Source organism: Lepidochelys kempii, chromosome 2 (genome assembly GCF_965140265.1).
Source record: "Lepidochelys kempii isolate rLepKem1 chromosome 2, rLepKem1.hap2, whole genome shotgun sequence".
NCBI lineage: Eukaryota > Metazoa > Chordata > Testudines > Cheloniidae > Lepidochelys > Lepidochelys kempii.
Window position 1 is genome coordinate 89,637,772 of NC_133257.1, and position 13,771 is coordinate 89,651,542.

The 13,771-nt window shown below is 46.1% G+C and overlaps 1 non-coding gene across 1 annotated transcript; it reads left to right on the forward strand.

The window, feature by feature from the left end:
• Positions 1–11,710: 11,710 nt before the first annotated feature.
• On the forward strand, positions 11,711–11,783 carry TRNAK-UUU (transfer RNA lysine (anticodon UUU)). Its single transcript has one exon. It is a non-coding gene; the product is annotated as a tRNA-Lys (tRNA).
• The last annotated feature ends 1,988 nt before the right edge of the window (positions 11,784–13,771 follow it).

Below are 13,771 nucleotides of genomic sequence, written 5' to 3' on the forward strand. Positions count from 1 at the left end.
CACCACTTTTCAGTTAAACATAAACAGCACCATTTCTCAGCTTCTTAAATGCTTTGCTGAATTCTTATCACCTGGATGAAAAGCAGCTGGCTAAAGGTGAACCCATGCAAGACTGAGGTGCTGCCAATGGTATTTCTCTCATAATGTTGTCCATGACCAAGGGCATTTGCCCTTATATTGGAAGACCTGTGGTCCATGGTGCTGCTGGATGTCTAAATAGCCACTTCTATCTATGGCAAAAGGTTTTATCTCATTCTGTCTGAGACAGACCTAGCCATTGTGTTCTGCATTCATGTCCTCCTGGCTTATTTGTTGCAATTCATATCTAGGAAGGAAGCCACGTGCTCTCATAGCTACAACTACACCTAGTACAGAACACAGCAGCCCATTTAGCAGGGACACTGAACAAATCACTCCATACTTTGCTTTGTGAACTGGTTCCCATTGAACAGAGTGCAAGGTCTGTTCCAGTGTTCATCTCTCTTCATGGGGTTGGTCCCAGCTTCTTGAGAGAAACCACCTCTCCCTCTTTGACTGACTTGCCATGACAGCTATGTTCTACTAGTATAGGTATAATTAAGCTATTGACCAATACAGAAAGGCTGAGTGCAGGTGACCAAACTTCCACAGTTCTGGAGTCCTGAAAGAAATAAGTATGACATGAAAGTATGACCACAAAATTAACCACACAAGTAAATGCAAAACTTTTTTTTCACTGGTTTCAGAGTAACAGCCGTGTTAGTCTGTATTCGCAAAAAGAAAAGGAGTACTTTTCTTTGAGCTCATGCTCAAATAAATTGGTTAGTCTCTAAGGTGCCACAAGTACTCCTTTTCTTTTTTTTTACTGTTTTCCTTCAAATGAGTTCTTTGCACATACACACAACCAACTAATGTAACCACACTATAATCAAGCTATTTCTTACATGAGGTGAGGAAATAAAATTTTCTATTTTTAAATACTTGAAAGTTGTTCATGTTTTGAGGTCTATATAAGAAGTATATAGGTAGAGATAGTGGATGGGTTGTCTTTGTAAACATGTCTCAAATGTAGATTTCATCAGAAAAGTGACTGTGAAAATGGCATCTTGCACAAGGTACAGTTCTTAGTCTATTGATTCTTATGTGCTACCTTTGGCAACATAGGGCTTGTCTATGCTGCCCTGTGGTTCAGACTATGGGGCTGTGAATGGCAGAACACACCAAAGTGCTGAGCTTTTAACTCCCCTGTGTGGAAACTGCGGGCATCAACTAAAGGGTTGATCCACACGGAGGCATTACACCCCAGCATTGTAGTCCATATGGCTATTCATGTTCCTATAGTCTGAATTTCAGGGTAGTGTTACACATAGCCTATTTTTCTTCTGTACAGCTAAATGTGAGCTGGATTCTGTTGCTTAGCGTGCATTAACAGAATTTTGTTACAATCAGCTATCCTTGTTGCAAACCTACTAAAAACAGTTGATTTGCACGTAAGTACTACTTTTCCCCTCAGTAGTATAGGTCTTTTTTTGTTTCAGCTGATGGTCATGCACGAGAAAGAATCACTCTTGGATCTTCGATTCTAGGCTGTATTTGCAGAAAATGACAAATTAAGAAAAAAAAGTTATTTCCATTCTTAGCACATTAATTTGGAAATCAATGACCAACTTGGGGAGCCACCAAAGCTATGTTTAGTCACTTTTTCAGAATAGAATGACACTTGTGGTTAATGGTCATTGCTGAATGAGAGGTACTTCCATGGTAATCTAGGAAATGAGACCACTTGCTGTATGACAGGATGCATCCCTGCACTGGTCATAAATTTCAGGTTTTGAGTCTGAGTGAGGTGCACGAGTTCTGAAGTAATGTGGTTCTCACAAATCGTACTTTCAGCACTATACTGATTTTCTCTTGTTTGCCTCAGACACCGAATTACTTCTGATTTTTGCAGTGATCGCTACATATTCTTAGACTAATAACAGCACTACCCCCTCTTGTGATTTTTTGGAAAGTCTTGAGTTTTAAGAAAAATCTTCAGATGCTAGTCATTTGAGTATGAGAATTTCCGTTTGCATTTTAAAAAAGTTTCTAGCCTTCGTAGTTGCCAAGAAAAACATGTATGTTACCCCCAAGGGCTCAAAAAACAGATGGCAAATAACCATCCCTCCACATGTTTTGACATACAAATTGAGTGGGTTTTTTTTTTTAAATCATGAATTTTTAGGGCCTGACTCATGATTTTTGAAATCTGGGGGTTGGTAATGCTGCATCAGTACAATTCAATGCTCGCTAATGAATTATAGAACAGAGGTCTGGGCAATTGTTAAAGTGAGTTCTGTTCTCCCTCCCCCACCCTCTCCCTGTTGTTACCATGTTTTCTGATCATTTTCACACCCCAGCTCCACGGATGTTAGCAAGGGTGAGCATTCTTACCACAAAAACGTCTATATATAAATTAGGCAGCAAGGTCGTTCAAACATGTGAATGGGATACTGTCAACCTGATTAGCTCCTCTCCCATATCTCCTTTTCCTGGCATCATAACTTTAAATGGGGATCAGTGCTTCCAATGTATTTTTAAAATATCTCCAAACTATAGCCAGTGTCATCTATGTATGTGAAACATGTTCAGGCTGGTTGCTGCTGCTGATCTCCAAGCCCAGTCTGCTTTCCGGGTAGATAACATCTAGCTCTCATATAGCACATCTTAGTGGTAAATCTCAAAAGTGCTCTACAAATACGTTCAGTGTAATTATCCCCGTTTTACAGATGGGGAAACTGAGACACCTAGGTGAAGTGGTTTGCCTAAAGTTACCCAGCAGACCAGGGGCAAAGCCAGAAATGAACCCAGGTCTCCTGAGTGCTCAGTCCACTGTGCCACATGGCCTCCTCTTCAGACCTCTTTGGGTTCTTGAAGACACTGCTCTATTGGGTCTCCAAGATGCTGCTGTATGTAATTGGGGAAACCTATCTGGTGGGCGCCATGCGAACCTTCTTGAAGAGGAGTGGGCTGATACCTTCTTGTTCCTGAAGTCATGAGGTGAGTGGGTGGAATGGAGATTTGAGGAAGTCTGGGGCTGGGGAGTTGCTTTTATTGTAGAGTGGCTCATCACATCAGTAGATAGGCATACTGTACAGCGGTGATACCACCAAAAGTAGTTGCTAAAGGTCCCAGTACCCTGGTGATGGTGGTAGTATTGGGGCATAATGCTGATCCCGTGTGGGGGAAAGCTTTTGGTGGTGCTGATGGTGTGTTGCATCTATCTGCTCTACAAAGTAAGGACAGGAAAGAGAAGTAGGTTCTGTTCAAAGTCATGTGGGCAAACAGCATAGCTACTGTACTAGTAGTATTGGGAAGTGGGGAATATTTTTTTCAATTGTCATTTTTGTAGTTCGAGTAAAGTTAATATAAAATAAAGCTGTATGCATTACAGACATATTTTCTGAAGCCATGAGGGCAGTCCTGCATCAAGCACTTCCTGTAAGGTCTGGAAGAGATTGAATATATAGATTTCCAGGGCAGTTCATGACAATGACTGAAAGGATGTTGAATTCTGCAGTTAAAGTACTTGAGGAACATAAGGCTCTTAGGAAGGTTAATACAACCCATTTTTTAATTTGTAATAAATGGGCAACTTTAAAAATTCATAAACCCATTGCTTTTATCAATGGTTCCCAAGTGGTGGTGGGAGCTGGAAGTGGCTGGCATTTCAACTGGTTTAATATATATCAGAGGAAGAATCTGTTACCACATTGAGTACAATAAGATGGGGGGTGTGCTAGGGCTCAGTGTCTGGGGAGCACTGGCTGGAATAATTCCTTTACAGTACCTTAATGCACTGTATTTACTGGGGGAGTTTAGGGAGCCAAAGTGTGAGACTAATGGTAGTCTCCTTTTTAAAAAAACAAAACCCGTCATCAAACATCAAAACTCAGCCAAACATCAAAATATGCCCAACACGTAACCTGAAATACCTACCAGAAGGTGACTGGGCTAATGAAGAGAAAGGGAGCCTTCGCCGGGAGTAGCAGATCAGATAATAGCACATAATGCTGAGGATGAACAAAACTAATGTATAGGTGAGCAGATAGTCATTATTTAAAATCAAGGCATCTGTCACATGGCCCAGGGAGGGGGTAGGAGGCGGAGGTGACACCTAACCTGAGATTTCAGAGGAGTTTTGGAAAGGTGGGGGGAGGGCAAGGCAGATGATTGATAGGAATAGAAATGTGGGGTTAGGGGTTTGGGAAGGACTGTGTGGGCAGGTTGCAGTAAGGGAGGCTGGGTAAGTGACACCATGGAAGAAACCTGTTCAGATTGGCTGCTGCTTCATCTAGTAGATGCAGATGTGAATTCCAATTAGGTGTGTGCGTGCCCAGACAGAGACTTTTGCCTAGCAGTACATGTAGAGGGGAGGCACTCATAGTTGGGGCCCCTCCCCTGGCTATATGAGGTGACACCACCCAGAACCCCCTCAGTTCCTTCTCAGCGCCTGTGGCTGGAGTTGGAGCTCTGTGCGGTTGTCTCACAACCTTGCATTTTGTTTTAGCCTAATTTATTGGATATAGTTAGTGTTGACAGTGAGTATTCCCCAGTGATGCCCTCACTGGAGTTGAAACGCTCTCCTTTGTGTGGAGGGTCAATCCCCAACAGCAACCTTAACACACGGTCCTTGCTTTGTCTCAGTGAGGCCCACCTTAAAGAGTTCTATTTTATTTGTGAGCCATTTAAGAAGCGCACTCAGGTGGCACAGGATCTTTACCTCAAGCAGCACCTGCTTGAACAGGCAATATAGCCTGATTTGGTACTGAGGCCCTTCTTGGGCTGAAGATCACCCTCTGGCTGGGAGGGCACTGCTGCCTCTCGTTCTGAGGCAGGTGCCTTGCTGAAGAGATGGAGGAACTGTTCTCCGTCGGCACCGAGGAAGAGGTGTCATCGGATCGATCGTGACCACTCCAGGTAATAGGGCGACTTGTCTGCCTCATCCAGGACCAGCATATGGGAAGGCGTGAGCACTTCTGAATACTGAATAGGAAGGGCAGAAACTCCGTACCATTGACTCCGGTTCTAGCCTCCAGACATGAGTCTGGTACCACCAAGGGAGATGCTGGTACTGACTGCATCTGTGTCATTGCCATATCAGGCAGCCACAGACCTCCTCTGCCTTTTGGTCCTGATCTCAGGCTTGGTCTAGGACTTTCCTAGGGCTGTGCCACCTATGGCCCCGTCAATGGAGTGAGCCACTGGATCTCCATGTCTGTCAGCACTGCATCTAGCTCCCTTGCCATGGTGGGGATGGAGCTGGTACCAGAATTAGTGCATGGGGACCTCTGCACTGGGGGACCCTCTTCAGCACCACCGCATTTGATGCCGCAAGTGTTTTGATTGTGGCTCTCACACCTTTTACATCAGTGCATTTGGGTGCTCCAGTACTGCAGTTTCCACTGGGACCAATTCTGCCTGTGGCACTGGCATGCTCAGTACCGATAGTACCGCCTTCATTGGGGGTGCCAATTCCTGCCTCATGCTGGGTGATGGATGAATTGGACATTGCTCTTCCCATGTCACCAAGAACCCGGGGCTCTCATTCAGAGTTGTAATAGTCATCCTCCAACTCTACATCACCTGATGAACTCTGGAGGCTGCCAATGGACCAGTATGGCTCCCAGGGTTGGTGTGTGCCCTGTAGCCAGGATGGAGGACCCTGGCCTGGCCTCATGTGGGCCACCAATGACCAACCCCTATCAATGGCCTTGGAGTCAGTGGGACACTCCTCGTTTGCAGAGATCTTACTCTTCATTCCGCTTGATGCCGAAGTCACCCGCCAGATTGGTGGTTGTTTTGGCTCAACCATGAGCCCAGGCATAGATGGTTTTCCTCTCTGGGGAGCCAATGGAGTCCTCCCTTCCGGGTATGACTTTCTGGGAGCAAGAGCTGGTTTTGGCTCATCTGAGAACTTTGTCTTCATTGCTGAACAATGCTCTGCGGCCTGGTTTGTTCTCCCCTTCTATTCTGGAAGACTTTAGGGCATACCAGGACCTTTTATGCCACATAAGTTGCATAGCTGGGCATCCAGGTGTCGTTCCTCCAAGACAAAATGTACAAACTGGTGGACATTTATAGTCCATTGTCCCAAGAAGAGCAGCCCTCCCAATCAGTGATACGCTCCTTGAGCTGGTGAGTGCCCTGTGGCTTTGGTATCTCCAGTGGCAAAACAATTGGAAAAGTGCTACTTTGTTCCTATGCAGGGATTTGACGGGTTCTATTCCCACCTGGCCCTGAATTCCCTGGTTGTAACAGTGGTAAATGACAGGGCCTGACAGGGTAGATTCAAGTACCCCAAGAGATGGAGACTCCAAGTGGTTGGATTGTCTGGGCAGGAGGATCTATACCTCATCATCTTTACAGATGAGGATTGCAAATCAACAGGCTTTGCTGGCCAAGTAAGATTTCCTCAATTGGTCAACCCTGGCTAAATTTGAGGACCAATTCCCCAAGGCCTCAAGTGAGGCATTCCGGGTGTTCGTTTGCAGAAGGCTTCTTGGTGACCAAAATGTCCCTGCAGTCCATCCTTGGCGGACACCTTGGCTAGGATTATGGCCTCTGCAGTAACTACGAGGAGGTCTTCCTGGTTGCAAAACTCTGGTATCTCTCTGGATATCCAGAAGGCCATCCAAGACTTGCCTTTGGATGGCTGAGTCTTTCTGTCAGACAAGACTGATGACATTTTGCACTCTTTCAAGGATTCCGGTGCTATCCATGCAAAGACGCTGCTATGGGGCACAACAGAAGCAACAATATCACCTACAGCATTCCTTTGTGCAACCTTCCCCACCCCCCCCACAATGGGACTGGCTTAGAAAGAGGGATAAATCCCATAAGAGGAAATAGTTGGGCTTGGGCTTCGGGCAGTCCACGCACCCTCCCTTGGCTCAGGCCAAATGCCCATTTTGACTCCTTTGATGTGAGAACTAGTCCAGTCATTATTCCATCCCCCTGTCCCTTTGGGGACAGGCTAGCTGGCTTTTACAATGCATGGGACACTATTACCTCCCACAGCTGAGTCCTAGACACTGTCAGATTGGCCTACGCAATCCAGTTCTTCTTTGAATGCTTGTTCTTGTCAGTTCTAACCAGGTGTGCTCACGCTGCGTGGACGGCTGTGGGAAACTTTCCCCCTTAGCAGCTCCTGTTGGGTCAGCTGGGGAGTCTCCTGGAGTGGCGCCTTCGTGGCGCTCAATCTATGACACTGCTGACCCAACCCCCCTTCAGTTCCTTCTTAACTGTCCATGGCGGCAGTTGGAACTGCGTCTCGCTTGCCTCACAAGTGCTCCCTTAGCTTAGTTATCTAGTTCTCTCTCTTGTTTCTTGTACAATAGTTGTTGTTAGTATAGTTAGCATCGAGGTTGGTGAGCGGGATAGTCCCTATCCCTTCACCCCTTCTTGGGCTCCAGGGGATGCTGCGAGCCCAAGGCTTTAAGTCGTGCAGTGTATGCCACAAGCCCATGCCAAATAGCCACCCCCACAACTGTTGCCTGAGGTGTCTGGGGGAGGCACATCAGTCCAAGTGCTGCAAGATCTGTAGGGTTTTGAAGCCCAGGACTAAAAAGGAGCGTGACTTCCATTTAAAACAGCTGCTCATGGAGGCCGGACTCTGTCCAGCAGCACCTACCTGCCAAGGCTCGGGTCCGAGCGCTTCAGTGCGGAGCGCTCCTGCATTGGTCCACAAATCAGTGCCGAGGAAGGACTCTAGCATGAGAGACCCTCAGCACCGGCAATCCCCGGCACCACAACAAGGCCCAGCGGCCCAGCACTGCTCTACTTCTCCGGTGCCCCACAAGTGCAAAAAGGCTGACGGAGGGCACTCTCCTCAGAGCGCTGTGGGACTGCCAGGGGATGCTTCACTACACCAGAGGAAGGACCTGGCTCCTAGGCAGCAAGTGTCTGTGCTGTCAATTCCGGCGCCCCAGAAGGCACCATCGAGTCTGGCTCTCACTGACTCTCCGGAAGGGTATTGCCAGGTGGAGGTGTTGGAGCCACCCTCCACCGCGGGCACATTTGAGATGATGGCAGCTCAGCCCTGAGCCATTAGAGACAAGCCTCTGGCACTGTTGAGACTGGTACCGTCCAGAGGCAAGTCTGCCATGATGCAGCGCTCCCAGTTGACGGACCGGCACCGCACCTGGCACTGCTCCAGGTCCCCATCACCGCACCACAATTCCCCGGCACCGGCTTCAGTGGGAACACGCATGGCGCCGGGGACATGGTGATCTATCTCCCCGGCACTGTGGGTCAACACCATTCCATGACGCCATCACAGGACCAGCACCGGCATGTGGGACCAGAGCACAGGAGCCATTCACCAGCGCCGGACCTATGGCACCGGTCTCTGTCACGAGACAGCCGGCACCGATTCTCGGTGAGGTCGTCATGGCACTGGTCCCCTACCTCCACTACACGGCACCGAGCACCGGCACAGGGGTCTTCAGCACCACCGTGGTCATCACCCTCAGGATCCTCAGAGTCTGATGCAGACTCATACTATTCGAGGCACAGTTGGCATAAGTCCTGGTAGGGCTGAAGGGATGTGAAGGCGGCCTGGCAGCCACAGTGGCCATCTCCTGCACAATGGCCCTTTTGGAACCCCCGAGCTTACTATCTGGCCCAGGGTACCCCTTCTAGGGCTTCTAGGTCTGTGATCTCAGGACGCCACCTTTCCCAGTCACCTAAAGATAGATCTGCCCCTTGGGGAGCAGAAGCTGCTCTCTCCAGACCGCCCCCCCAGACTACAGAGGTATTGACAGAACCAGCCTGGGACCTACCGATCGCCCAGGAGACATCCGCCCCTGCTGAGCCAGTAGAGGAGCCTAGCTCAGCACAGGAGCAACCCAGGCACGTAAAGGGCCATGAGGACCTTGTACCTCCACTTGCCACATAATCAACCTTGCCCAATGAGATGGTGGCAGGAGCATCAGTTTCAGGACCCCCGGCCATTGACCACAGGGCGTACCAAGACCTGCTCCACCGCATTGCCCTCAACATGGGCCTGCAGGCAGAGGAAGTGACTGAAACAGAGGACCCAGTGGTAAACATCCTTGCGCCAGAAGGTCCGTCCTGGGTGGTGGTATCATTAATAAAGACCATACAAAATAATAATAAAAGCCTGTGGCAGATTCCAGCCTCCATTCCGCCCACTGCCAGGGACATAGAGAGGAAGTACTTTGTCCCGTCTAAGGGAACCAAGTAGTTATTCTCTCACCCACACCGTTGCTCCCTGGTGGTCTCAGCAGTGAATGAAAAGGAGTGCCGGGGCAACAGGCACTGGCCCCCAAGGCTAAGGAGGCCAAACACATGGACCTCTTTGGCAGGAAAATCTATGCTGAAGGAGGCCTCCAGTTGAGGATAGCCAGCTGCGAGTTCGTCATGGAACCAGTCCCAGTAAGTAGCCTTTTCCTCCTTTGCTCCACTTACCTCCTTGGGAAAGTTCAGCCAATATACTTACTGAGGGTTGAAGCAGCCAATAAAGTTTGGTTGCCTCATCCCTCAATATATGGATAGGTGCCAGAAATCCCCATATTTCTCTCCTGTCCCTCTCCATTAGAGCGGACTTATATACTTGGCTGAGGTGTTGATCTGCTGTACTCCTGTGGTTCAGTTCAGCAACAGTCTGTACATCCTGTGGGGGAGGGGACTAAACGAAAAGCGGGAAGAACTGGGGTTAGCAAATCCAGTCACGGACAGGCCTGTAAACAAAAAGAATCCCAGAAAACTAGGATGTACGGTCACCCAACTCGCATGACTATCGCAGCCTAACCTCAGGCTTTTGGTCTGACATTCAACCCCTTGGCACTGCCTCCAAATTCTCAGCCCTTTCTGCTGGACCATAAACTATGGCCCTTATGCCCTTCTCCCGGTGCTCCAGCTTCACTTAAAGATTATTTTCCTGATTAAAATGATTTTTCCCCTCCAAGGAAACCAGATTCATTTAATTTGGAATTACATTGGAAAAGAGTGTCAATGTACTTGTTAAAATATCCCTAATTGTTTCATATCAAAGGCACCAGAATGAAAGGCTGGCCTGTTCTCAAATGCCTTTTCACAACTTGGAACATAGCCGTTTCCATGCAGTTAAGCTGGAACCAGTTAAGTCATAGGGAAGAAATGTTGCAACTCCAGGAAATATCAACCTAGGTACAGTCCTACTTGCTCCCCTCCCCCCTTGACTGCTCCACTGCAGTGCGTCACAAATATTAGCAAATTTATACTTGTTATCCTTATGACAAAGATAGGGAAACAAAGGCACAGAGAGACTGACTTCTGCTAGGTCCCACAATAATTTGTGGCAGAGCCAGGAACAGAACAGTGTGTCTGGGTCCCAGACAGGTTGATCCTATGGTCAAGGCATTTTCTTCTTTAAATGATTTTATAGCTATAAAGATGTCTTATGTACTCTTTGTATGTCTGTGCATATATGTATTTTTACGTATCTATATAACTGTGGAGCCATGTGATAAATAGAGGAGCTGTGAGTATCTCACTGTTCTGAATTTTATCACACACATCTGATTTCTTCAGTTTTCCTCTGTTCATCTTCTGCCAGAACTGCTGACATTTCAAACTTCTGAGCTGATTCAGGGTCACTCATGTTTCTGGAGCAACCTGCCAGAGAAATGTTTCCTTCTTTCTCACCAAAAGTGGAATTACCTTTCCTGAAATGTCACTTCCCTAAGAGCCTATTCAGTTGTGGAAAGGTTTCAGGTCCAATAGCTTGACCCTGCAGAGATAGGAATAGGAGCCTTAGGGCTCTAGAAAAAGAACATCCATAGCATTCCAATGTGTGACACGGCATCTGCTTTTACCTGAGAGATCAGACCTTAAAGCCAAGGTAGTTTAGGTACAGAAAATCTAATCAGATGTTATTCATAGCTCGCTCTGAGCCATATGTTTGGATTCGTGGCAATTAAGGCACCTGGTTTTATAGGCAGAATGATTCAACAAAATGGTCCTAATAATTTTTTTCTTAAGTAATTGTAAAATAGTTTTCCTGTAACCTGTGGTGCATGCAGACTATATGATGGTCTGATGTAAAAATACTGGCATTGGCTTGGTGTATTACGGTATTAATTGGTCCTCATTTGGGATCACTCGCATAACTTGTGGCTTCAGCATTCACGAGTAACGTTATCATGCCTAATATATGCTGATAAAGCCTTTATACTATGCCATGGCGTGTGTGTGGTGTATGTACATATACCTTTTTTAATGAAATATTGATGTATAGTATATGTGCAGCATTTGACAAGGTAACAACAAAGTGATCCATTTCACGGCTTTTAAAACCCCATAGAAATGGCAGATAAGCTTACAGTCTATGCAGACAAGCCAAGTTTTTCAGTACTTTGGAGAGGGAGTTGGAGAAGGGATTCCTTGTAGGTATTTTATATACATTCAATTTAAGTGACTTGCCTAGCTTCACATAGGAACTCCGTGGTAGAGGCAGGGTTAGAATTCAGTTCTCCAGGGTAGAATTCAACTGCCTTAACCATGAGACCATCCTTTCCCTTCTTAAAGTTCCCTGCCTCATACACATCTTTCAGTTTCTGCAAGAAATGAATCGGGGTCCTAGAGACTGTCGTCTTCACTCTAAAATCCTGATTCATTCCCAGAGCATGCGCCATCATGTGCACTGAATGATACAGGGGTCCTGTGGCGAAAAAATAGTACGTGATGAGCCTGGCTAGCTCAGTTGGTAGAACAGCAGACTTTTAATCTGAGGGTCCAGGGTTCAAGTCCCTGGTCAGGCATGCAGAACTTGTCCCCATGTGGCATCCTCCAAGATCTTCAGAAGGCATGTCCTGCTTCATGTTACTCCTTTCTTTAGCGGGGAGGGGTAGCTCGGTGATTTGAGCATTGGCCTGCTAAACGCAGGGTTGTAAATTTAATCCTTGAGGGGGTCATTTAGGGACCTGGGGCAAAAATGGGGATTGGTCCTGCTTGGAGCAGGGGGTTGGACTAGATGACCTCCTGAGGTCCCTACCAACCCTGATTCTATGATTGCATAATTAAAGACTGTATCATCATGCACGCACACAAAGGCTCCAAATTAAGGATATGCAAACTTTTCACATAATTAATGGATCATCTTTAAATCTGTAGCTAGATATTTAGCACCTATTTAATTATTTTTAAGGATAAATGTTTGCTTAATACGAAGAGAATAACAATGAGCTCTGGTGTTTCTCTGTGTAGCGTGGAGGAATGTTGGGGAAGGTAAGGGGGTCACAGTCGGGCCTGGCCAGACCCCACGAGGAGGCAGGGCGGGAGCACCATTCAGCTTTACTTTGCCCCCCACTCTGCTCTAGCCCTGCCCCCAGCCACATCTGTGGCCCTTGTTCCGCTCCTGTCTCAGGCCTGTCCCTGCGTCTGATTGCAGCTCAGCTGCTGGCCCCTGCTCTTGGCCACTGGCCCCTGGCCCCCTCTCAGCGGCCGGCACCCGGCTTCCAGTCACAGCCCCTAGCCTAGCTGCGACTCTGCTCCTGGCCAGGAGGGAGAGGGGTGCACAGACACATTCTATTACTGGTAAGAGGGGGACACAAGAAGAAAAGTTAGGGGACCACTGGTGTAATGTGTGGTGGTAGGACTTAATTAGTGAATTAATATAAGGCAAGCTGTTACCACTAGATGGCAATATTTTCTTATGCCTATCCACTATTTTGTTTGAGAGAGCTTAATTTCTTCCAGTGAGTTCTAAATTACCTAATGAACTGCTTAAAGATTCTGGTATGGAGATGTCACAAGATCAATTGATTAAGTCTTTAAGATAACTTTAAAGTCACAATACATGTGATAAAACTTTGGGGTCTGTATTTCATTTTGAAGCAAAATATTTGGTATGTGGAGTTTCATGGATCGGAGGTATTATGGTGGCTTATTAACACATTTACTTACTGGAAGATATGACTGAATCTAGAAATATATATTATTATGCAGTTAATCAAATTAAACTAATGCAAATTTACTGTTTTATTGTTTGCCTCCTATAGTCTCCAAAATATTAGTGCTTGTGGTTGAGAGGGAAAAAAATTATTTGGGAATATGGTTAGGATTTAGAGAAATCAGTGAAATGTCTAGAGACATTTAATATATCCATTTTATTCTCTTTCTGGAATTTGTCTAACCTGTGATATATATGGCCTAATGCCATACTGCTTATATAGACAAATCTATTGAATTCCATTCAGTTTGCTTATATAGATTATCTCAGTGTTAATTTGTGCTGCCATTACTTTGCAAACACTTCAAGATGAAAGCCTTTAATGTATTGAATGAAGAAATGATTATCCTGTGCAGTTTTTGCTCTCATTTTTCAGTAGAATTTCTTTTAAATTGCAAAGACCTGACTAGAGCTGGGAAAAGTTTTTCCACACACACTTTTTTTTTTTTTTTGGGGGGGGGGGGTGGGGCGGGGAAGGGAGGGGAGGGGAAGCAAAGGGGGATGCAGATTCAGTGACACCAAAATGTTTCAGAAATTGGTCTTGATTTTGCTCACTCGTTTCAACTGGAAAAACATTCTGAAAAAAGCTAAATGTTTTCTTTCAGCATTTTTGCAATGTTTCATTTTTTGTGTTTGAAAGGACTTTTCATTTCAAAACTTGCTTTGATTAAAAAAAAAATCAAAAACATTTAAAAGTTGTCGAAATCAAAAGAGCACATTTTGTTTGATCCAAAATGAATTTTTCTACCTTTTAATTTGCCAAAATAATTTGACTTCAGAAATAGAGCTCATTTATGA